The 26,032-nt window shown below is 43.8% G+C and overlaps 1 long non-coding RNA gene across 1 annotated transcript; it reads right to left on the reverse strand.

Annotated features, from left to right (window-relative positions):
* Nucleotides 1-16,286: 16,286 nt before the first annotated feature.
* LOC125443811 lies at nt 16,287-21,295 on the reverse strand. Its single transcript, XR_007246177.1, has 2 exons — nt 19,957-21,295; nt 16,287-18,795 (listed from the first exon to the last, which is right to left on the reverse strand). It is a non-coding gene; the product is annotated as an uncharacterized LOC125443811 (long non-coding RNA).
* Nucleotides 21,296-26,032: the final 4,737 nt, after the last annotated feature.

The following is a 26,032-nucleotide window of genomic DNA, read 5'->3' on the forward strand; positions in this document are numbered from 1 at the left end:
GGTAGGGGATGATGGGAACTGTAGTCCATAACATCTGGAGGGCCGCAAGTTTGACACCTGTGCCCTATGGGGTCACTATGAATCATCTATGATTTGACAGCAATATACACAGACGGAGAGAGCTGTAAGTTCTTTGGTTTAACCTGAACCTACAACAAATAGGTAATACCATGTTCTGACATCATAAGCATTTTTTGATTCACTTGGCTCCCACAGTTCATAATTTTAAATTTTTATTATGTTCCCTCCGGAATTATCCTTTTTTTGAAAATCACTCCCCCTGACTCATTGCCCCTTTCTCAAAGGGAAGGTGCCCCTAAGCGGTTGATCATTGAAAAACTGCCCTTTTCAACTCTGCACGACCTTTCTCAGGATAAGGCACCAAGCCATTCTCTGCACCAGAGATGTATGCAATAGCATGATACCCGCTGGGTTATTTTCAGTCTCTTTTCTAATAAAACTTGATGCTGCATTTGCCTGAGCCTGTTTCCAGTGAGTGTTCCACTTGCCCGGACTCCCTTTAATATGGAAGAGTGTTTAGCTGTTTCCCACAGACGGTGTGTTCAGATCCCATCAATGTATGATTAGAACCCCACCCCCATGTGTATTGCATTGAATCGCATCTGCCACACTGTGGCCCATTCATCCAGTTTGGAGATAGTATTTTGGGCTCTTGGATGTGTCAAGTGCTGTCCAGTCACAGCCAACTTATGGAAACCCAGTAGAGTTTTCAAGGAAAGAAGCTAAGGCCGTTTCTGCATGGCCACGGTGGGTTGGGTCGGCGTACATGATGCCGACCCAACCCCCCTGGGACCGTGCGCATGAACGCTCCCAGAAACTACCAGGACGATGGCGCCGCGCCGCCGCCCAGTCGACCTACCTTCTCTGCGACTGTCCGGCGCGTCGCCGAGGCCAGGGGACATGCCCCCCCTGCCCTGCGCAACCGCTCCGGCATCACAGGGCAGGGGGAGCATGTCCCCAGGCCTCGGCGATGTGCCGGACGGTCGCAGAGAAAGTAGGTCGACCGGGCACGGGGGGAGGGATGGCGCCTTCCAGCTGCCGTTCACACGGCAGCGGCTGGAAGCCAGCATTTTCCGTAAACCTTGCTCAGGAAGCGAGGTGGGAAAACGGCAGCTTTGCGCTGCTCGGGAGGTGCGAGGGCGGTGCGGCTGCAAAGCAGCTGCGCCCCCCCATGCAAACAGCTCCCTGGGGACAGCGTTTTTGCCGTCCCCAGGGCGCTGTATTCAGCCCGTGCGGCAAGGGCCTAACAGAGGTGGTTTGCCATTCTTCCTCTGCATAGTGGTCTCCCAAACAAGTACGATCCAGGGCCAACCCTGCTTAGCTTCCAAAATCTGGTGAGATCAGGCTAGCCTGGGACGTCCAGGTCAGCACAGAGCGGGTTTGCCCTTACTTTTCTTTGCATAGCAACGCCTGGTATTCCTCACTGGTCTCCCATTCAAGTCCTAACAAGGGCCAACCTTGCTTAGCTTCTGAAATGTGACAAGATCAGGCAAGCCTTGGCCATCCTGGTCAGAGATTTGGAGTTCTTAGCAATGTATACCGTATATACTCGAGTATAAATCGACTTTTTCAGCACATTTTAATGCTGAAAAAGCCCCCCTCGGCTTATACTCGAATATATAGAGTAATTCCAAGATGGCTGCCAGAGCTGTGGAACACCAAGAAAGGAGATCACACCAGCTGTGGCAGAAGCATTTTGCCTGCATCCAACTTTTGAGTATTAAATTCACCATTCCCTTTTGTGTTTTTATGTAAAGCTAGGCTTGTAAATCCTCCAGCTTTGACAAAGCCACAGTCTTTGCAATTAGAGTTGCTCAATTGGCTCTGAATGCCATGTTAGGTATTACTCTGAGCCCTTGAAATTTGTGTTCTGATTGCTTTTAGTCAACTTTTCTAACAACCAGTGAGATACAATCATGAATTTTATTTGTATCTATTTTATTTTTGAAATTTACCAGTAGCTGCTGCAATTCCCATCCTAGACTTATACTTGAGTCAATACGTTTCCCAGTTTTTTGTGGTAAAATTAGGTGCCTTGACTTATATTCAGGTCGACTTATACTCGAGTATATACGGGAATGATCCCTAATACTTTGAGCTGTCAGACGTTCCACATTTTTATTTGCTATTCTGTTTGTGGAGGGGTATGTATGCCTGTGTATATATAACAACTAATGTCCCCTATTTGAAGAAGTTAGCACCTACAAAAGGAAAGCAATAAATTATTTATCTGCAAATTAGATACTGCAGAAGTAACAGTTCCCACCTCTAGATCGCAGCATATTTATAGTTTTAAAAGAAGCACAGGGTCAGTTCCTCAAGGAGAATAAGGGATCAATTACTATTAATTTGCTGATATGTACACTGATGCTGACGTGTAGGAATAGTCCCTGCCCCTTTGCTTCTATTGAGTCTCACCTGCCATTCTTTGGTCCATGTAAACAGTTCCTTTCTCTTTTCCATGAGCTTCAAGAATCAAACAAGGCCTATGGGAAAAGGAGTGTTAATCCATAGCCTTGGGCAAAAATGGCTCTAAACGTGTGTGGCCTACTTTTGTGCTGAGAGATTTAAGATACTACTCACCTCAAAACTAAATTAACCAAAGACCAGCTTGTGGGCTTAGGTGCACGAAGGAAAATGTATAGGCCAAATCCATATGATTATCACACCTCAATATCAGGAGGTCATGATGTCTCTTACTACATTTTAATTCTACTCTCTCGTCTCTTTTGAAAGGCAAAAAGCAAAACATGCAATTGCAAAACATGCAATTAAAAAAACATTTAAAAAGAGACATTCCCCTATACATTTATTGTTTCATAGTGGCGTAGGAGGTTAAGAGCTCATGTATCTAATCTGGAGGAACCGGGTTTGATTCCCAGCTCTGCCGCCTGAGCTGTGGAGACTTATCTGGGGAATTCAGATTAGCTCGTACACTCCCACACACGCCAGCTGGGTGACCTTGGCTTCTCAGAGCTCTCTCAGCCCCACCTACCTCACAGGGTGTTTGTTGTGAGGGGGGAAGGGCAAGAAGATTGTAAGCCCCTTTGAGTCTCCTGCAGGAGAGAAAGGGTGGATATAAACCCAAACTCTTCTTCTTCTTCATAGGGCCATATTAACAAATATTGTATTGATGTTACGCAAATATAAGTAAACATCTACATATTCTTCCTATTTTCTGGGGTTCTGGACCTCAAAACTCTACCATCTTCCTAAGATTCCTGAAGAAACCGAATTCCAGAGACAGCAGAAGTGGTGTCTTTAATTATGCCTACTAGAATTTCAACCATGGATTAATAAAGGATAGAAGTTGATGCTTATCAGCCCTGATTGATACTGCAGTTCCATTGTATGAGACTCAGGGCCACACTAGCTTCACAGCACATTACACAGAAACAAATCCATGGGAATACTTTCTCAGCATGCGTCTGACCTCCACGCTGCCCTCAGGAGGTCAGTTCTGAGATGCCACAGAAGTAGCGGTTACGTATAAGAAGTATGCATAACCTTTCCCCCCTATCTAGATGACCAGGTCAAAATGAAGCAAAGCAGGTCAAAAGTAGTCAAGATCTTTCGCAAAAATCTATTAGGCTTTCACTGGCCATCATAGAACCCTTGTACATTAATAGGAACCTGGTAAAAGATAATGCCTCACTCGGAAACGAAATCAGATGCTGGTTTGTGCTATTTCAGTGTCAACATAGCTAGAGGTGAGGTTGGAGAATGAGAATTGAACTAGAAAAGCAGCCACTACCTTTCAGGCAGAGGCCCCTTCCGCACACGCAAAATGATGCGTTTTCAAACCACTTTCGCAACTGTTTGCAAGTGGATTTTGCTATTCCGCACAGCTTCAAAGAGCACTGAAAGCAGTTTGAAAGTGCATTATTCTGCATGTGCGGAATGAGCCCTAGTTTAGGCTTACCCCCTTCATCGTCTTTCTTGTCGTGTCCAAACTTTATGTTTTGCTACATTTGCTCTTGCTGATTTCTGCCTCTATCTCTTCCAGTTGTTTTCAACTATACGTTGTTTTCAGCAATAAGATACGCTATTGTTCCCCATGAAGTTCTTCTGTGCAGTGCAAGGGATACTGTTTGAATAATAAAAAGGGATGGGTGATTTTTCGTCAGCCTTTTTCACATATGCTGTGCCTGCACCATGGGATAGAAGACAGAACTCCGGAAAATGTATGCAGTTGAAATCACGTGCGCATCTTGATTAACTATATTGCAATAGATGTACAACAGCTCATCTCCGTCCCAGGCTACACATGCATCATCATCATCATCATCATCATCATCATCATCATCATCATCATCATCATCATCATCATCATCATCATCATCATCATCATCATCATCATCTATATAGTTCTGAGTCTACCAAGGCCCGTGGTGGTGAACCTTTGGCACTCCAGATGTTATGGGCTACAATTCCCATCAGCCCCTGCCAGCATGGCTGATGGGAATTGTAGTCCATAACATCTGGAGTGCCAAAGGTTCGCCACCTAGGCCCATGCATTATTAGCTACCGGTATTTTAACAGAGCTTGGAATAATCAGATATTTCTGAGGCTTACTTTCAATGACTCGCGCTTTATTGACAAAGCTACAGAATTCTGGGATACTGTTCTGAGCCTTCCTGCAGGTCTCTGACCAATATTCTGGAGCTGTATCTCCAGTTTCTCGTACCAGTCAGATACACTCTTCGATGCAGCTCCCTCTGTTGGATGGGAGGCTAACATCACATTCCCGATATCATAAGTGAAGACAATATGAACCAAGAATCATAGTGTAGACTCTCAACGTAAACATGTTTGACAATTAGGATTTTAGAATGAGGAATGGTGATGCAGTGCTAACAGATGGTGTTGCTTACCAGAAAGTCTATCTTACAGATAGTTTGATGGGACAGCCAGTAGATTCTTCATAGGATCACTCTGTGCATCTGGACTTGCTTGATCATATACTTTGCTTCTATCACCACGTGGAGCAGCAGTGGCGTAGGAGGTTAAGAGCTCGTGTATCTAATCTGGAGGAACCGGGTTTGATTCCCAGCTCTGCCGCCTGAGCTGTGGAGGCTGATCTGGGGAATTCAGGTTAGCCTGTATACTCCCACACATGGCAGCTGGGTGACCTTGGTCTAGTCACAGCTTCTCGGAGCTCTCTCAGCCCCACCTACCTCACAGGGTGTTTGTTGTGAGGGGGGGAGGGCAAGCAGATTGTAAGCCCCTTTGGAGAGAAAGGGGGGATATAAATCCAAACTCTTCTTCTTCTTAAGTGTTTCGTCTGGTGATGTGATGTAGACTGTGGACCTTTGGTGGCTGCTTTGTGGCAGAAGGGTGATCATTAGCCACACCTGGGCATTCTGACATTTCCTGAAGAGTCACTGGAGGAATAAATTTGCAATTCCATCTATGTGCATGCTCATTTCAATAATATATGAGCAGGAGTTTAATAATCCCGGTACAGGCCCTATAGAAGTTAGGCATACATGTACACAGAACACAGACATTCATTCATGAAATGATGCCCCAGGACAAGTGACCACTGTTTCATACTGGATATTCAGAATGTGTCCAATTATGCCAATTGCGGTAGACTTGAACTTTTCTGTGTTTGTGGTTCATACAGAAGCATCTTTGTAGTTCATCAGCAGTGTTCCAGTCTAGAAAGTCAAACAAAGCAAGTTGTGGCTGTTGTGTGTTTTTGCATGTGGGTGAAACGGTAGGAACAAAAACCACCAGACCACAGCCGCACACTCTGGAAAACCCACAACAGCCAGTAGATTCCAGCTGTGAAAGCCTTTGACAAAGCAAGATCCTTCCCTTCAGACCACACAAGGTGCTACTCCATTAAGATGTAGTGCAAAAAAGCCACCTCAGCTGCGGTTTCAAGACTGGGACATTCTTAATTAAGAAAACACAAAGTCTGCCGTTCTAGCTTCTCCTCTGAACGAACGGTTTGGTGGGCGTAGCGCTTCTTGCGCGCACACAAGGCCTTCATTGGCATTTAAAAGATAAAATTAGTATAGAGTAAAACTGAGTAAAACACAGTGAATCCCAGATTTCAAAACCAACCATGGAGATATGCTACATTCCATTCACGGTATCTAATTGCTTCCTGTAAAACTCTGCAATCGGTTCAATTATTTTTGGGTCTTGGTTAGTCATCAGGAAAGATAGCTTAAGGACATCCGAGTACCATTCCCTTCCACGGAGCAAGGAATCAATAAACTTCACATGGATTCTAGAATAAAAAGACCAGTAAAACAGAACATGGGTAAAGGATTCTAACTCATATTGCCGGCAGGGGCACGCTTTGCCAGGGAACAGAATTTTGTGGTATCTCCCACATAACGCGGGATCTTGGCGCGTTCCGCAGGGCCTGTAAGACCAAGCTGTTCCACCGGGCTTTTGGAGAGGCCGGCTGCTGATTGCCCCCTTCCCCCCCTTTTTTGTACCATCAATAGACCCTGCCGCCCCCCCCTTTTTCTTAAGGGGCTTAGGTTGCGGGACGCCATCTATTGTGCTCTGCAATCAGAGGTGGGATCCAGCAGGTTCTCACAGGTTCCCAAGAGTAGGTTACTAATTATTTGTGTGTGCCGAGAGCGGGTTACTAATTGGCGATTTTGCCACGTGATTTTTGCCTTAGTTACGCCCCTCCTCTCAGCAGTAGCGCGCAGAACTTGAAGCAGTCTAGCAGGAGGTGCACCGGTGTGTGTGGCAGCCTGCGCCTGCGTGCATTCTTTTTTTCCTCGCTTCATGGACTGACGCTTGAGCGGCTGCATCTTTGCCATACCGCCTCCGCTTCCAGGAACGCCGCCCATGAGAATGCCTTCGCCACACCGCCCTTCGCGGCTCCGGCCTAGCCCCATTGGCTGCTCGGCCATACAGTTTGAATCCCACCACCATGGGAACCTGTTACTAAAATGTTTGGATCCCACCACTGTCTGCAATTAGAATGCTGTGTTTTAATGGGGTTTAGTTTTAAATTGTACAGCGCCATGCTTACTTTCTTTCTGGTTGTTTGTTGATTTTATCCTGTGCTCTGTTTGTATATTTTGTGTCCACCGCCCTGAGCCCTTTGGGGGAGGGCGGTATACAAATGCAATAAACAAACAAACAAACAACAGGGCTGAAAGGAGTACATATGGAGCACAGAAAGTGGACCGGTGCATGAGCTTCCACTCATATATGAGCTCCTGATAAGGCAAATAGTTTTCCGCTTGAAGTTGGTAAAGCAGCCTTTCCTGTTTATTGCCCTGAAGATGCCATTAATGCTGGCTTACCTTCTCAGGTTGTCGTTATTCTCATGAGGGTAATGGATGTGAGCCACTCCAAATTCTCAGATAGGCCACGCACGTTAAAGTAATGAGAGCAATTTTACTCAGGCCTTCCGTGCAGTGGTTTGTATTCTGGGCACAGTGCTCAGAGAGCGCTGGTGATTCAACTTGACAAAGACCAGCCTTTCTGACTGCAACTTTTATTTGAGCTCTTTTGGGCCTTGTTGTGGGCTGGAGAAGAATAGCTGCAGAATGCCTTTATGCCTTTGTGGCACCCTGGCTTTGAAAAGAGACTCTGGGCATGAGCCTGTGCTTGCGTGAAGTCTTGGAGGAGAATATAGAATGAAATTGTACGTTCAGTGAGACCAGGGTCGAATCCCCACTACTGTCTTAGCCAGGTTTCAGAACACAAACTAACCAGGTTTGAGGGACGACCTCCCCATGACTGGCGCGGCAGATTCCGTTTCTGGCGCTCGTTCTTCCCGTTAATCTGCGTTCCGGCAGGACCTGGTTGCAAGTGGCATAGACCCCATTAACACGGTTCAGGGCTGATCCGAGGGGAGGGATGAGGGTTGAAACCCTGACTCGTTTCCCACCCTGGAGTGTGAAGCAGTATTTGGGCAACCAATCAGCACTGCGATGCACACGCAGCCTTTCCTTGGTTTCATTTCACATTAAAACCAGCAGAAGGGGATGCAAACATTAAACAAACACGTAACTTTGAATCGTTCATGGTTTACACAGGTAACGATTAACTGTTTGCACAGTTAAACAGTTAAACGTTAAACTTCTACACGCTGTTTTTTTTAACATACCCCTACAATGTACGTTTCTGCAGTGGGAAAAGGTCCCACCCCATCAAGGCACGCCAGCCAATCAGGGGAGACCGGCGAAGTGAGCTCGCCTGGTAGTGGGGATTGCTAAGAGTTCTGCAACCGGGTGTGTCTGCTGTGTGCTCGCTGCGGTGGGGAGGGAGAAACTCCGACGAAGAGGACACGGTTTCACAACGAACAGGTTTGAATCTGCATGCAAATTTCAAGTGGGGATTCGACCCAGGAGATCATTTTCAAAAGACTCACATTAACCCAGAGACCCCTTTTTCAAACTGAAATGTACCAGAGTGGGGGGTGGGATAGGAATCTTGATCACCAGTTGTAACACAATAATCCAACTGTCACCAGTTTATCATGGGCCCAGTTATTAAACTCACAGAAGTGGAAGCGATTTCTGGAACTCACAATGATGCTATGAAAGCCGGCATGGTTTAGTAGTTAAGAGTGGTGGACTCTAATCTGTAGAACCGGGTTGGATTCCCCACTCCGCCACATAAGCGGTGCACTCTAATCTGGTGAACCGAGTTTGTTTCCCCACTCATCCATGTGAAGATTGACCTAAGTGACCTTGGGTCAGTCACAGTTTTCTCTGAACTCTTGCAGCCCCACCTACCTCTCAAGGTGTCTGTTGTGGGAAGAGGGAGGAAAGGAGTTTATAAGCTGCTTTGAGACTCCTTGCGGTTGAGTAGAAATCCAAACTCTTCATCTTTTCAGCATTCAGTACCATTAAATAGGGTTGCCAGCCTCCAGGTGGAGCCTGGAGATCTTCCAGAAATGATCTCCAGACAACAGAGGTCAATTACCGGGGGGAAAACAGCTGCTTTGGAGAGTAGGGTCTTCTATGCTTCTGAGGTTCTTCTCCCCAAGCCCTGCCCTCCCTTCCTAGGCTCCGCCCCCAGAATCTCCAGGAATTCCCCAACTCCGACTTGGCTACTCTAACCACAAACTTTGGACGGGTCATTAACATGCAGCGCCAGAGGGGCTTCAAATTCCCTACCTCCGCAAATGCTTTCGTATCTTAACAAAGCATCACTTCAACTGTCTTCAGGTCTGTATTACGGATGTCTGAAAACTGCCAGCTCCACTTCAGTTGCCGTACAAGTGTTCTCATTTCCTCCAGGAGACACAGTTTCTATAGGCTCCTTCTCATCAAGAGCTTTGCAAAAAAAAAAGAGCCGTTCTGTATGAGACAATTACAAGAGGAGGGCTGCTGGCATTTTTTCATATTAAACAAAGGAAAATGCGGTTGGCATGAAGGCCGCCTCCTGTCCAGCTGAAATGGCACTTAAAGGGAGCAGCAGTGGTGTAGTGGCTAAGAGCAGGTGCACTCTGATCTGGAGGAACCGGGTTTGATTCCCAGCTCTGCCGCTTGAGTTGTGGAGGCTTATCTGGGGAATTCAGATTAGCCTGTACACTCCCACAAACGCCAGCTGGGTGACCTTGGGCTAGTCACAGCTTCTCGGAGCTCTCTCAGCCCCACCTACCTCACAGGGTGTTTGTTGTGAGGGGGGAAGGGCAAGGAGATTGTAAGCCCCTTTGAGTCTCCTGCAGGAGAGAAAGGGGGGATATAAATCCAAACTCTTCTTCTCTTCTTCGTCTTCTTAAAAGCCAGGTTTGGAGATCAGCCTGTTCTTAGATAAAAAATATACCCCTAAAAGCCAACTTCAAGACATTTTGGCATGTTTGCTAGTAGATCAGGGATCTCCAACCTTTTTGAACCTGAGGACACCTTTAGAATTTTGACTCGGGGCACTGAGCTCACCCACAGAATGGCTGTCACAGGGGGCAAAGCCAGGCACACACAGGAAGGCCAAGTGCAGGTGAGAAGGGGGCTAATTTATAAAGGAAACTTGGAAAGGAGAGAGAATAGAACCAACCTTATGGTGGTGGCAGGTGCCACTGGAAAAAATGTTTATTCTGCCCAGTCAATCAGAGCTTCAGTGGCGAATCAGAACCTGTCCCATAGATTTACATAGTAAACATTTAAGTAAACATTTATGTTTACATAGTAAACAAGTAAACATAGTAAACATTTTTTGCATTTTTTCCTAATTTTTGTAATCCTAATCCTATTGCTCTGTTTATTAGATATCATGCTATTTGTCTACCTAAAATTTCCCCTTACTGCCCAAACAATGGGGCATTCTCCTGGAAAATCTTCCTAAGAAGCTCAGTGAACTATGTTGGCACTTATTAACTGCAGCAAGAGAAATAATTGCATTTTGTTGGAAAATTGATAAAGATCTTAATACAGAACTTTGGGAAGATAAAATTAGAGAATATGCTATAATGGCCAAAATATGAATTTGAGGTTCTTCTGAATTTGATGAGAACATGAATTTGATGAGAACCGGGGACTTTACTTCTTATTTGAGGCTGAATCAACTATATACAAATAATAATAACAGGAAGAATATTAATGTATTGTCGAAGGCTTTCACGGCCGGATTCAACTGGTTGAGGTGGGTTTTCCGGGCTGTGTGGCCGTGGCCTGTGGATTTTGTTCCTAATGTTTCGCCTGCGTCTGTGGCTGGCCCGGAAAACCCACCACAACCGTAAAAATATTAATTTGTTAATGATCAACATACAAGAAATTGTTTAGTAATAATACTGTAGAGTCAGTGGACAGAAGGTAGTGAATTTTAAGACTGTTCTCTCTGATAATTTTAGTTTTGCAGTTTCAGGATTCAACATGTTAGAGCTAATATTCATACAGTTTTTGGGTATTATATTTTTCTGTTTTGTCCCTTTTTTGTTTCGTATTTCTTTTTTCCGTTTGTCGACCATATTGAGAAAATTAGTACAAATATTATAAAAATAGATTTCATGCTATTTGTTGGCATCGTTTTAGACTTTGAGAAAGGAGGGCTACAAATAAATAATTTTAAAAATAAAATAAAATCTGGCTTACTTGGCTTTTAAGATATTAACCATTATTCTACAGAAAGCACCCAAAAATGTTGTAGCAGTAATAGTTTATATAGCACCCTTCAAGTAGAAGAAGAAGAAGAAGAAGAGTTTAGATTTATATCCCCCCTTTCTCTCCTGCAGGAGACTCAAAGGGGCTTACAATCTCCTTGCCCTTCCCCCCTCACAACAAACACCCTGTGAGGTAGGTGGGGCTGAGAGAGCTCCGAGAAGCTGTGACTAGCCCAAGGTCACCCAGCTGGTGTGTGTGGGAGTGCACAGGCTAATCTGAGTTCCCCAGATAAGCCTCCACAGCTCAGGCGTGAGCTGGGAGATCAAGCCAGTTCCTCCAGCTTAGATACACGAGCTCTTAACCTCCTCATGCTGCTGCTCCAAACAGCCATAAAATAGATTTCATGCTATTTGTTGGCATCGTTTTAGACTTTGAGAAAGGAGGGCTACAAATAAATAATTTTAAAAATAAAATAAAATCTGGCTTACTTGGCTTTTAAGATATTAACCATTATTCTACAGAAAGCACCCAAAAATGTTAGTAGCAGTAATAGTTTATATAGCACCCTTCAAGTACTCCTTCACCCTCCCGTCTATTTGTGGCTGCCTCAGGCAGCCTCCTAGTCAATTATAAAGGGCAGGTTTTCCCGCCTTTCCTAATGACTGAGCTGTTTTGATGGTAGCGTATGAGGTGCTGAGCCTTAAAATCTCCAGAAAGGTGAAGGGAGCCTGTTTTCCCCTCATGGAAAATCCCCCCTTTCAAGGCACCAGAGAACTTAGGCAAGTTCAACCAACAAAGTAGATAGGATCAGGCTGTGGTGGGATCCAAAAATTTTAGTAACAGGTTCCCATGGGGTGGGATTCAAACAATTAGAAGTGAAGCGCCAATGTGGGGCTGGGAAGACACGATATGCAGTGGCATTCGGGCATTTAAGAGTAGGGCATTAATGTTCTCTGTTACTGTAAAAAACTCTTACTGTTAAAAAAAGTTCCTAATTTCCAGCTGGTATCTTTCTGTCCATATGGTATTTAAACTCATTCTAAGCAATTCCCATCGTCTACCTTAGCAAACAGAAACTACTTTACTCCTCCTAATTGACTGCCTGTCAAATACTTAATACTTTCAAATACTTAATTTTTGTTTCTAGAAATCAAAGGGAGGATTACTTTCCTTAAACAAGGAACTTTACCATATTTCTAAAACCGCGTTTTTAAAGCAGCCTCCAACAGGGGAGAATTATCCCGTTTTCTACCTTCGCTAACCAGCCACATAGGAAACAACAGGACTTTATGATTTTTGGACCTAATTGGATTTCTAACGGAAAAGCAAACCCAATTAGTAACCCCCTCTCGGCACACAAAAATAATTAGCAACCCACTCTCGGGAACTGGTGAGAACCTGCTGGATCCCACCTCTGGGATCAGGAGATATTTCAAGTGGATGGGAATCAGACATAACCATATACAAATGTCGGTGTTTGGCACAAGCACAGTTCTTAATCAAGCTTTATAAGTTTCTTCAGTTGTTTAGATGTTATGAGAGGTTCTTTGCTTTAAGGTGTTTCAGTTAGATGCTAATGGCTAATGGATTCATGTTGACTTTAGGTTCTAACAGGCTGGTACCTTTTCACACAGTACACATACAGCCTTGACACTGTTAGCTACCTACCTCACATAATTTCCCTCCTTAGGTAACTTTAGTAGAACACTGATACACCAGAGTGGGAATCTATCTCTGTGTATAATTCCTGTTCTAACTAGCTTAGGGATTCTTCTTCACTTCACCCAGAAGATAGATTTCTTTCACTTTTATGTACGGTCACCTATGGAAAGTCTCACTACTATTCCACCTTCAGCTTTGACCACTAAATAAAACTCCCAATTCTCTCCTGTTTGTGTACTGTCCGCTTTCTGCAAACTCTGAACTCAGTATATATTTCAAGCCAGACCCACTCCTTGACTGAAATTCCCTCCGAGTAGATATTTAACACACGCAGTTGGGGGACTTGATGTCAACTTGCAGGAATCCAAAATCCAAAAACTTTCCAAACTTTTCTACTCAGAGAGATACCTCCTCCCTCTCTGTGTCAGCTGGTTGCTCCACCAATCAGAGCACAGGTCAGCTTACGCAATCTGGACACTTTCCCAATTCCTAGGGAGTTCTTTCCCACTTGGTTGTGATAGCACCTTGTCCTACTGACTGACATACACTTTTTAAACCTCTATTTTTCTATGCCAGGGGTAGGGAACCTTTAACACTCAAAGAGCCATTTTCGTTGTTTCCATGGGAAAAAGAAAACACTTGGAGACATAAATAATTTTTTTTGACATTTTAAAAAAATAGAATAGCTTACTATATATATGTGCAAGGGCCGAAGCATGTCGTGATATGCTCTTGGAGCCATCAGGTTCCCTACCCCTGTTCTATGCAGTCTGTCGCACCCCTCAGCAGCCTTGTAAGACCGGGCAGTACTTTGGGTTTCCAGCTCTGGAAGTACCTGGAGATTTTAGAGGTAGAGCTTGAGAACAGTGGGGTTTGGGAAGGGGAGGGACTTCAGTGGAGTATAATGCTATAAGGTGAACTGATCTCTGTCACCTGGAGATGAGATGTAATCCCAGGAGATCTCCAGCTACCACTTGGAGGCAGAGCTGTAGTGAGGGGGAACTGCGACTTTCAGGGGGGCATGCGTGTGCCCTGCTAATGCCTCTCCCGTCCCACCTGCCGCCTCTGGAGCGCTTCCAGAATGCCCGCCCGCTCCCACCATGCCACCCCTCCCTTACTGGCTGTGCAGCCTGGGGCAAGACATTCCTCAACCCTGGGTTGAATTCTAGCGTACTGAAATATTACAATATTCCGCTAAGTGACCAAATGCCTCCAACCCAGAGGCTTACTAATCAAAACATTAATTAGTGAAACTAGTTCTATGCCCTGGGTAATCCCAGCTCTCAAAATGTGGGTGCGAATTTCTGGTGGCGATAAACACACACAGACACATACATCCAAACACACAGCCCCCCCCCAAAAGTACTTTCTTCAAACCTGGAATGCATCCCTTGTGAATATTACTAACACACAAACGCATTTAAAACCGTATAATTCAATCACCCAGAGCTAGATGATCCAGGATCTTGAAAGCTAAGCAGGTCAGACCTGAATTGAGTACTTTGGAATGGGAGACCATGGAAAGAAGTCCAGGGCGCTGCTGCTTTGCAGAGGCTCGAGCCAGTCTGACAACTTGTTCTTTAAAAACCCTACGGAAGCTTCATAAGTCAACTGTGACTTGACAGCGAAAAAAAAAGAAAGGAAAAAGAGATAATACTGATAACAATAATACAATCAAAGATTTATAGCTCCCAGCAATTCAAAGAGTGCTTAGAGATTCACTTACAAACACAACCAACCCAGAACTGGAATCTAGACTCACGGACTGTTGGGAAGGAGTGCTGTGAACCTGTTCCGGGCTGTGTGAAGATGTTCTAGCTAAAAGCATTCTCTTCTCCTGACGTTTCGCCTGCATCTGTGGCTGGCATCTTCAGAGGATCTGATCTTCTGAATCTGATCTGATCCTCTGAAGATGCCAGCCACAGATGCAGGCGAAACGTCAGGAGAGAATGCTGCTAGAACACGGCCATACAGCCCGGAAACCACATAGCACCCCAGTGATTCCGGCCGTGAAAGCCTTCGACAATATGTTGGGAAGGAGTTCAGTTGATTCCCAGTTTCTACCCACCTATGAGGTCTCTCCCCATTGCCTGCCGATGGAGCATTCCTCTCAATTGTATTTTATTTTTCTGTATGGAATGTGTTTATATTTGTAGATCTGCAAAGACACACGTTACTTCTTTGTACGTTTGAAGATGAGCCGCGTTTGAACAGCTGCGGAGATTTTAAAAAACAGGAAAATCTCCCTTGCTGGTGTCTTTGAACCAAGAGAAAACAGGCTAGGACCAACCCCCCTCCTCCCTCCCCCTATTTTGTATTCACAAAAATTCTGCCTGTCTCTGCAGCACAGAGAAAGTGAAACCACGATCCTCTTCCAGGAAATTAACCCTGTGAGGCGCATACTACAATGGCGGTGTGGTCCTAGCTGAATGCATCCCCCAAAACAGATGCTTCAGAATAGATCAGCATTGGATATACATACACAAATCACCAGGCTATGCTAATTTCACATACGTGGAAGAAAAATCCACAAAAATACTCCGTCTCACATATGGGTGTATTTGTTTAGAGAGACAGGGGGCCAATTGTATTCTTGCCCCTCTTCCCAAATTTTAAGAAACTCGTCCTTTCAAATCTATCGTAAAGTGGCAGCATTTACCCTGGGGGCTGATCCCAAGAGCCTGCCTTAGGCTGAACCAGACCAGGGGTCAGGTCAATACTGTTTATTCAAACTAGCAGTGACTCTCCATAGAAGAAGAAGAAGAAGAAGAAGAAGAGGAGGAGGAGGAGGAGGAGGAGTTTGGATTTATATCCCCCCTTTCTCTCCTGCAGGAGACTCAAAGGGGCTGACAATCTCCTTGCCCTTCCCCCCTCACAACAAACACCCTGTGAGATAGGTGGGGCTGAGAGGCTCAAGAAGCTGTGACTAGCCCAAGAGTCACCCAGCTGGCGTGTGTGGGAGTCATGCAAGGCTAATCTAGATTCCCCAGAGAAACCTCCAAAGCTCGAATTGGCAGAGCTGGGAATCAAACCCGGTTCCTCCAGATTAGATACACGAGCTCTTAACCTCCTACGCCACTGCTGCTCAAGCAGTCTCAAGCGCTTTTATTATTTTTGTTTACCAAATGCATATCCCGCCTTCCTGCCCTCACAAAGTCTTTCAACCTAATCTGCTACCCAATCTTTTTTTTTTTTTGTAAAAATCCGGAGATGTCCGGGATTGAACCGGGGACCTTTCGACCACTGAGCCACAGTTCCTCCCAGCTGATACAGCAGAAAAACACTCCAATCAGGTGACAGTTTCAGTGCAAAGTGTTTGCATGACCAAAGGTTGCTTGGCTGTTCTGTTTTATCAGTATCCTCGTCTGTTCCTAATCTTTTCTTATGCAGAATGAGTGTGTTGTCCGTAATGATAGAAAATATTATCCCGTAGTATTGCCCAAAGTCTGGATGACGCATACAAGTTATGTCTACCTCATAACTCAATGGTGAGCAAATTTAAGATTTACAACTGTATGAATTGAAAGTTGCTTCTAAAGGTTCTCTTAAAAATCATCACTAAGATCCATCTTAAATCAAATAATTTATTTAGTAATTACATGTAAACACTTTATATTGACTAGCAAATACATTGGTTGAGTACCCCCCAAAAGGAAAATACCCCTCTTTATAAACAGATTGACTAGTGATATACATTCTACTGTACAGTGAATGTATATACAATCAACACCTTGATTTTCCTTATTTTATTATTTGTTTTAAAGTGCAAAGGAGATAAATTTGATCAGCATTGCAAGACAGTGTCAATGGTAACTTTGGTCTATCAAGTGAAAATTAGATAAAATCCTGCCCACATGTATTTTTTTTAAAAAGCAGCTAGAGACAATCTTTTAAAAAAGACTGTGTGACAATCTTTAAAAAAAATAAACTTCTTTTCTCATGTAACTGAAAATATTTTTCAATGGGAAGGTTACTACTCTGAATAAATGAAACAAGCATGTTCCTTACTTACAATTTAGAATTAGTTAGTTACATATAAACATATACACAAATACATAACCACATAATGGCTTAACACTGCCCATTAGATCAAAATACAACAGTTATGAGATGGTAGCCAAGTATATTAAAACGTAAAAGAGTAGCGGCTATTTACAGAAATAAAAACAAACTTTTTTTTCCCTAGTGCAACATTCAGATTCTCAAATAAATGCACACTCTTACAATATATGTTTCATGGTAATCATATAGTTACAGAAAAAATAGGTCAACCAATGGAAATCAGCACATCTAATCAAGATTAACTAGCAAACTCAAGCCAAAAAATGCAGCCTAGAGTGTTTTGCATCTCTAGAAAACGCATGAGTGAAACGGTACTACAGATTTTGCCCTTTGTCTACGGAAAGGAAAGAATGCTTGGGGGCTAATTCAGGTGGTTAAGTCCTACCATGCAAGCCCGTACATGGTACAGAGCCCTAGAGAGAACGACAGGAAGGGCTTGGGGCTGCCTTTTCCCCCACCAGCTGCCTTTCTGGGGACAGCGACTGGTTGTCCAGTTAGAGGAGAGCCTGGTCCCCTTTACATGCAGTGCAATCCCAAAACATGCAAAACTCCCACTGGGTTCAATGGGACTTACTCGCCAGGAAGTGTGCTGAGGAAGGCAGTCGTGGTCATACACCTGCATAAGTGACCGACTCTTACAGCACCCTGGATCAAAATGCTAAAAAGTTATGTGTTGGACCGTCAGTGCTCAGCATGGTAACAAAATAACGAACTTCTAGGACTGCATGTGCAGAAGCAACACGATCCTGCAAACCCAGAAATTAATGCTATTATCAGGGAAGTCAGTGGAATCTTTTCTGTTTGCCTGCTATGACTTGGAAAGGTTGAATTTTTTTTTTTAAAAAAAATCCGGGTTGTATTTCCTTTCTCTGTGGTCTTTGTGTACTAAGACGTACAGCAAATACGCTTGGGATGTACAGAGAAATCTAAAGCTTGATCTATGAGTGCTACAAAGTCCACTGCAAATAAAGGGTTTCCGTCAGCAGGATATTTGGGAGACCAGAGGAATGTTGCAACCTAATCCTAAACCCTAGCTACCAGCCACTGGACAGTCCGAGAAGGAAATATTTCAACTTGCTGGTACTACATGAACATCAAGGGGAAAAAAGGGATTGACTCCCATGTATCTGTGTCTCCAGTTGAAAGAACCTTCTCCTAAAGCAGGGGTCTTCAAACTATGGCCCTCCAGATGTTCATTGACTACAATTCCCATCAGCCCCTGCCAGCATGGCCAAGTGGTAGAGCTCATGGGAATTGTAGTCTGTGAATATCTGGAGGGCCATAGTTTGAAGACCCCTGTCCTAAAGAAAGAACCTTTGCTAATGGAATGGATCCATCCATCCAGTATCTTCTCTGATGGCTTTTGTTTGTCATGACCAAAAGGTGTTCATGATCTCCTACATTTTTCAGAAGAGGCTTGTTAACATTTGCAATTGGCACATGACTACAGAGCTTGAACCATTCAGACTTTGGAATCCTGGTGTTTTTTCTCCCCCTTTAGCATTTTAGCCTTATGAGAAAAGTTATTACATGCAGAACTGCCTTCACCTCTCTAATATGGAAACTTTATATCAAAGTGCTATACTGTCTGCGACAGACAACATGGAAATGCAGAGCACCTTGGAATAAACTTTAATGCACACAGATTAGTCACATCAAAAAATTAAATATTGACCATTACAAAATTACAATATCGACAGTAAAAAAAATAATCCCTAGACTAATATACACCGTTAATAGAATCCTCTCTCAAATTTGAATGGCGAAGGAGTTCTTTATATAGGAAAGGCTTATAGTATAGGTTTTCTGCATTGCAATTGATCAATGCTGAAGACAATTGATCTTTGATGTTTAAAATAAGTGGACTTCTCATGGTGCGGGTACGTTTTGTGTTCCAGAGTGGCAACAGGAGCTCTCTTCAAGTTTTCAGAAGGTTTCGAAGAAGCACCAATGTCAACTGCTCAGATTAAAATGGTTGACAGCAATACTGCACAAGGAGCAGAACCGCAAAAGGAAGCTGCAAAAGGGGAGGAAAAGTGGTTTTCAAATTGGGATGTAACACGTCTCCTGAAAAGTCAACAACTCTAGGGACCCATTTGGATTTGTGCAAACAGTAGATGCTAGAGACCAATTCACACATTCGTAAAACTGGGCCAATGAAACACAGCAAAAGAGCAGGATCAAGCTGTTCCCAGCCCCCCCCCCCTCTATTATGTCTATCAGGGGTCTGCAATTGGCCATGGTGGCAGGGGCTGATGGGAACTGTAGTCCATGAACATCTGGAGATCTGCAGGTTGCAGACCAAATGGTGCAGACATGCATAGAAGCCTATGGATAATTGCCAGCACATTCTGCATAGGACTCTAAGCATACATACAACATTTAGGAAAGTTGTCAGGTATCCCTTGGTCCCTCTAAGCATACATACAACATTTAGGAAAGTTGTCAGGTATCCCTTGGTCCCACCTAGTATTGGTTACCTGAATTTGCAAATATGTGAAGAGGCATTAATAGATAGCATTACAAGCTCTAAAAAAGAGAAAACGTTAAGTTGATGAGAGAAAACAGGTGGTTTCATTAATAATTACAAGTCACTGAAACTAAAAATATCTATCATAATTCTCATCTGATTGTCGCTTTGGTCAGCATTAGATCCCCAGCGTAAGGTTGTTCAACACAGCAGAAGAAACCTACATACCAAATCCCACTTCAAGAAAAATTATTTAGTCGTGTAACACGTATTTCAAATTATTGTGGATCTTATAGCACAATGGACAGTGAGTTTTGAGATATTGCTGTTTGTATTCCTTGCATCTTTCTTCAGATAGATCTATGCAACCGTGATGCTGAGTATCTTTTCCCCTTAGCTATCCTTACTAAATGGCTTCCTAGTGCAGAGTTGTGACTATAAAAAGAAAAAAAAAGTTACAGTGTTGTCAGTTATTATGTTGGTATAATTTGTTGGACTGTTACATGGACATAACAATTTCTAGTGGCCAAAACACATTTCCAAAATTTTAATTCCAGCTATAATTTAGGTGTAGACGGTCCCGCAAAGCTCGCCATTTGAAAAGTGCTACTAGTAAGAAAGTAGAAAGAATACTTCATATTTTCTATTACTTGAACAACAACAGAACTTGTACATAGATGGGGACAAAAACAGGAAATGAAGACTGACCTTATAAGCAAAGATATGTTTAGGGCTTCTGGTTTCAGGAATAAACCGATATTTACGGGTAAAAGTCTGCCAAAAGAACAAAACAAAAAACACAAGATTACTGGTAAATATTGGTTTATGTGGAGAAGAACTTGTCAGCGAATTCCCTGTTTCCCTCAGAATATTCCACTTTCACTATTTTGTGTTATTGTTTTATTTTTTATCTAGGGAGGGCCTGAAGAAAGATAACACGTTTGAAATCTTTTTGGCAAAAAAACTACCCAAACCAGAAGCCTCGAGATGTCAGGAGAAAAAAAACAAAAACTTACAAAACGGTATTCATCTTTAATTTTTCAAAACTTAAAAATGAGCCTAAAAATGAGTCTGAACAATACTTGTACCACTAAACTTTCTCAGTTTCAAACTATCCATGACGTTTTGAAAAGTTGAATATCAATGGGATTATTTTCATTATTTGATAAAGCAAGCAACCATAGTTTATTAAAGAATTATTTTTCTTTGAAAGTAGCACAATTCTATTCATTTCATTAGCATTTTGGTTTATTTCCAAAAATGGAGAGATAGACCATGGCGGGGGAGAACAGCACACAATGGCTAGAGGTTTGATATGGTACAAAGGTGCTGAATGTATTGATTCGAGCTACACCGCTCCAAGTTGGATGAAAACTCTTTTAGACTTTTGAAAACATGACATGACATAAGCTGTTAGACAAAATCTTGTCGCTGAGAAAATTTAAAAAGCAAAACATGTATACATTAATTCTGCTGACATTGTCCATTCCCGTTTGATGGAAATAAAAATGAAACGCAACGTACAACTCATAAATGCTGCTTATATATAATTTCAAAGTGGGGGTTGCAGCTTAATTGAAGCAGTTCATTCGCCCCCCCACCCCACCCCATGTATCTTTTAAGGTGCAAGAATGCATGTGGCTGAAACAAATACTGTGAAATTCCAGAAGGTTACATCCTTCCAACTGACCTACAAACCAGTAGTTTCTGCTTATACCTTATGTGACGCCTGGAAATTTACAACGTTCATGAGAGCAGAGTGCAAAAACTATGTTACAGCCTTTTAGACCCTACTCCAGCAAATTTCAAGACCAGAATTTCTTGCCCTCCCTGATTCACAATCACGTTTATTAAAAATAAAGGAACCATTATGTATGCTGCAGGGAGGGGTGCCCCCTACTGTCGCTATGGGCTAACAAAATCCTGCCATTTTAGCAGGCTTGCCAAGGCACGGTCCCCACTTGTGGGGTGGCAGCGACACTGACCATGAACTGGCTTATGACAGCCATAAGCTTGCTTTGGTGTCATGGATAGAAGAAGAAGAAGAAGAAGAGTTTGGATTTATATCCCCCCTTTCTCTCCTGCAGGAGACTCAAAGGGGCTTACAATCTCCCTGCCCTTCCCCCCTCACAACAAACACCCTGTGAGGTGGGTGGGGCTGAGAGAGCTCCGAGAAGCTGTGACTAGCCCAAGGTCACCCAGCTGGCGTGTGTGGGAGTGTACAGGCTAATCTGAATTCCCCAGATATACAATTAATCAAATTCTAGTTGTTTTTCTCATCCTTTGCTTTCTCTTCTTTGGGTCTGGCCGTCGCTTGGCTACCCCTTTAGCACACCCCAAGTCATCCATGACATTCAAGAAGACTTCATACCTCTCCCCCCACTACATGTGCTCCCCCCATGCCCCCTTCTTCTCTACAGCTACAGGCATCCATATGAAGAGAAGCAAAGGGTTACCCTTTCACTGACTAATATAGCTCATAAGCTGTACTGTTGCTTCAAAATCATTCCCCGGTATGATTCCACCAGAACTGGACCCCCCCTCCCTCACACAAAAAAAGGGGGTTATGAAGATGAAGGCTGGGGCCATGAGGTTCAGGGATGGTGGAGAATAAACAGAGCGAGATCTTGAAGATATGGACTGGATGAAAGAAGGTGGAGTCAATGAGGAGATATGGGAGAAGAAATTACAAAGAATGAACTTACTGCTGTTTGTTTGATAAAACTATGAAGAAAATACAGGGGGGAGGGGGGAAATGTATTGTTTGAAAACGAATGAAGAAGAGTATTAATATAAATTGGAATATTAAAATGATACAAAGTATAGGGATGCTGCAATAGAATAGGGGCCACCTCTGAACCTCATGGCCCCGGCCTTCATCTTCATAACCCCCTTTTCCTGGTAGTCCAGCCATTGTTGGGAGGGGGTGTGATGTGCTGTAACTTGGGTCTTAGAAATGCAGCGCAGTGTTAGGGTGCTGCTCTAGGAACTGGGAGAAACACAGGTTCAAATCCCCCCTCTGCCATGAAAACTCGCCGGGTGATCTTAGGGTGATCTCACTTGTCTGTCTAACTGACCTCATGGAGTAGCTGGTAGGATAAAATGGAGGAGAGGAGACTGGTATCAACCACTTTGGGTCCCTATTAGCAGTGGTGGGATCCAAAAATTTTAATAACAGGTTCTGATGGGGGTGGGATTCAAACAGTGGCGCTGTCGCACACACGCACCTCCAGTCCCTATTGGGCAGGGAGGTTGCTTTAGTAACCCCTTCTCGGCACTCAGAAAAAAATAGTAACCACTTCTAGAGAAGTGGTGAGAACTGGTTGGATCCCACCTCTGCCTATTAGGAATATCAAAGGTAGACTATAAGCTCATTCCGCACATGCAGAATAATCCACTTTCAAACTGCTTTCAGTGCTCTTTGAAGCTGTGCGGAATGGCAAAGTCCACTTGCAAACAGTTGTGAAAGTGGTTTGAAAACGCATGATTTTGCGTGTGCAGAAGGGGCCTTAGCTTCTCCCTCAGGGCCCTCTTGTGGTGTAATGTTTAACAGGGGTGAACTCTAACCTTGAGAAGGTTTGATTCCCCACTCCTCTATATGAACGACAGACTCTTATCGGATGAACTGGATTTGTTTCCCTCCCCGTCCACGTGGAGCCTGTGGAGTGACCTTGGGCCAGTCATAGTTCTCAGAATTCTCTCAGTCCCACCAAGTTTACAAGGTGCCTGCTGTGAGTGGAGGAAGGGAAGGAGATTCTAAACTGCCTTGAGACTCCTTATGGTTGAGAAAAGCAGGGTAAAAATCCAAACTCTTCTTCTCCAAGTGTAACCCCCATGCTCAGAATGGGTTGACCCAGAAAGGGGTAGAGACTCAAAGCAGCATAAGGCTGCAGAGCTCATGTAGTTTGGAGGAGACAAGGCTACCGGACTCGGACCTTGGTTGGTATAAGCCCTTAACACCTTGTTAAGGGTTCTTTTTATGTTTGTAATGGGTGAGAGTTCTCCTGGAAACCCTCACCCTGGAAACCTTCATCATGTTGAATCCTGTTCATCAAGCCCTTGGAGTCTTCAGCAGCCAACCCACTTACAGGAAGAATTGGACTTGGCAATATCAGAAGACCGTAACTAGAAGGACTTGAAAATGCAACCTGAACAGGACCTTGAAGTGTGATGTTAAATGTTGATATGTTATATGTTATATGTTAAGAAAGTAAACCATTTTGTTTTTTAAAAATTGTTGTTGCAAACTCATTCCACGTTCTGCCCCACAGAACCCACAAGCTGAGGTTACACAAGCTATTCTCCCCTACAGCTGCGTCCATCCCCATGAAGAGCAGCAAAGGGTTACCCTTGGTGACAAGCTTGTAGTGGAGGCAGAACCAAGTCCACACTCCTCACTGGTGGATGTTCCAAGCCACTACCACGGACATGGAGGCGGCGGGATGAATACCCCCTCCCTCGTCTGGAGGTACGTGCAGGCTTATGGGTATGCAATAGGTTTCCAGTGCTTTCTGTCAGCACATCAGTAGCCAGGCTGAAGAAGAGATGCCTATTCTACTTTGAAAGCAGTGTTTGGATTGGGCAGTGAACTTTGGGGGGGGGGGGAGGTAGTGAGTGCCCCCTAACTAATAATTGGAGCCACCATTCAATTTGGGGATCAGAAGACAAGCCGAGGTTTTGAAAAGGAGAACTAGATCCGATACTAACTCTATGGTCGGGATATTTAAAAGCCATTAAAACACGTAAAGGGATAAAGAGCAGAAAGACAGCAGCAAAAATCAAGGTGACTTTGCAGCTCCTAGTGAGGTTCAGATCTATTTAAATGGGTTTCATATTGTTAGATGCCTTCTACAGGACAGTTTGGAAGAAAATTAAGGGGCGGGGGGAGGAAGCATTCCCTCTCTCTTTATTTTAAAACTAAGCTTTAAAATTGCTAAATTTTACTAAAGCCAATTCCCATGGCTGCAAGTCTTTTATGTCTAAGGCCCCTTCCGCACATGCAAAATAATGCATTTTCAAACCACTTTCACAACTGTTTGCAAGTGGATTTTGCCATTCCGCACAGCTTCAAAGAGCACTGAAAGCAGTTTGAAAGTGCATTATTCTGCATGTGCGGAATGAGCCTCAGATTCATATGTAACAATTGTGGTTGCCTTTGCATTGAACATACGTTCCATTCAGGCTTGATTCTCAGTTATGCACACGTTTCCCCCTCTTCTGCAGTCTCCCTGCCTTCAGATCAGAAAATCCTCGACGTTTCCAAATTTTTTTGAAAGAGTGGCTTTTCCTTTCCCTTCTCTGGGAAAACAAAGGAGGTTTTCTCAGCCCCACCTTCCCCTGTGCACACTACAGCAGTTCCTCCTACTCTTCAGAGCACCACTTCAGAAAAATCAGAAGGGCTTTTTCCCCCATACTGAAGGTCTACCACTGAAGCCCTACTCATTCCGCACATGCAGAATAATGCACTTTCAAACTGCTTTCAGTGCTCTTTGAAGCTGTGTGGAATAGCAAAATCCACTTGCAAACAGTTGTGAAAGTGGTTTGAAAATGCATTATTCTGCGTGTGCGGAAGGGGCCCTAGACTCTGTGAAACTGATGTGAAATAGACATGCTCTTGCAACTAATGACTGCAGGAAATAAAGGTGCCAGGCAACCTCACCAAATGGAGGTTGCTCAGAAACAACAAGGAAGCGGGGGGGGGGGGGCGCTTTGCAGAAAGAGAATCCCTGTGCAAACAAAAACCACAAGAAAACCCCACTGTACAGCAAACAGCTGCGGAGTAAGTAGTGCATGCAGATATGGCCAATGTTTTTATGACAGTTGTGCCTTTAATTAGATTGGATTAGTGAACAAGCAGCACTCTCTGGATGTAATCCTAGGGAAAAAAACAAAACTTTTAACATGGCAGAGTATATAACACTGTCAGTCACCGATTCTCACTAGCTCAGGTTTCTTCCGTCTTCTACAGCAAGCAAATTAACTTTTAAATGGTTGACAATGCATGCAATCGAAGAAGCTTGCTTCAATTCAGGAAAACGTTCGATTTCTGACATCCACTCAGTTCAAAGTCAAAGTGTGCATGTGGGTAAGAAATTAATCCACCAGCCTCTAGTCCAAATCTCATTTCTGCTACGAACCCGCCAGGCAGTCTCACCAAGTCTCTCTCCTGCAGCCATTCAGGGGAAACCAACGTTGGAATTGAACAGAATATAAATAAAAATGGGTTTAGGAATGGGTCGGGTGGAATGGGCCATTCCATGAACCAAAACAATTTATACCTCATTCTGTGTATGAAATAACACTGCACAGGAATCATACAACATCTTAAAAACTAACCCGTTCTTATTGTAGCAACAGCTTTTGTAGACTAAAACCATCCTTTGGAATAGCCAGCATGGTGCACTGAATAATAGCAGATGGAACTCTAACCTGGAAAACCAGTTTCTTCACATGAGTGGCAGACTCTAATCTGGTATAATGTTTGTTTTTACACTCCTACACACACAATCTGCTGGGTGACCTTGGGCTAGTCACAGTTTTCTCAGATGCTGGCAGGGGATGATGGGAACTGTAGTCCATAACATCTGGAGGGCTGCAAGTTTGACACCTATGTCCTAAGGCAAATGTCTCTGTCTATTGCTGCAGCTGAGTAACTGTTTTAGACTAGGCCTGTTTTAGACAAGGCCTGGGAGAAGTAATATCGCTATAGGAGATAGCCTGTGTCTCAACATGCAGATATGCTGATGTGATTTTTGGTGGAAGCTGCAAGTAACAAGAAACGTGT

The sequence above is a fragment of the Sphaerodactylus townsendi genome, linkage group LG14, assembly GCF_021028975.2.
Source record: "Sphaerodactylus townsendi isolate TG3544 linkage group LG14, MPM_Stown_v2.3, whole genome shotgun sequence".
Classification (NCBI taxonomy): domain Eukaryota; kingdom Metazoa; phylum Chordata; class Lepidosauria; order Squamata; family Sphaerodactylidae; genus Sphaerodactylus; species Sphaerodactylus townsendi.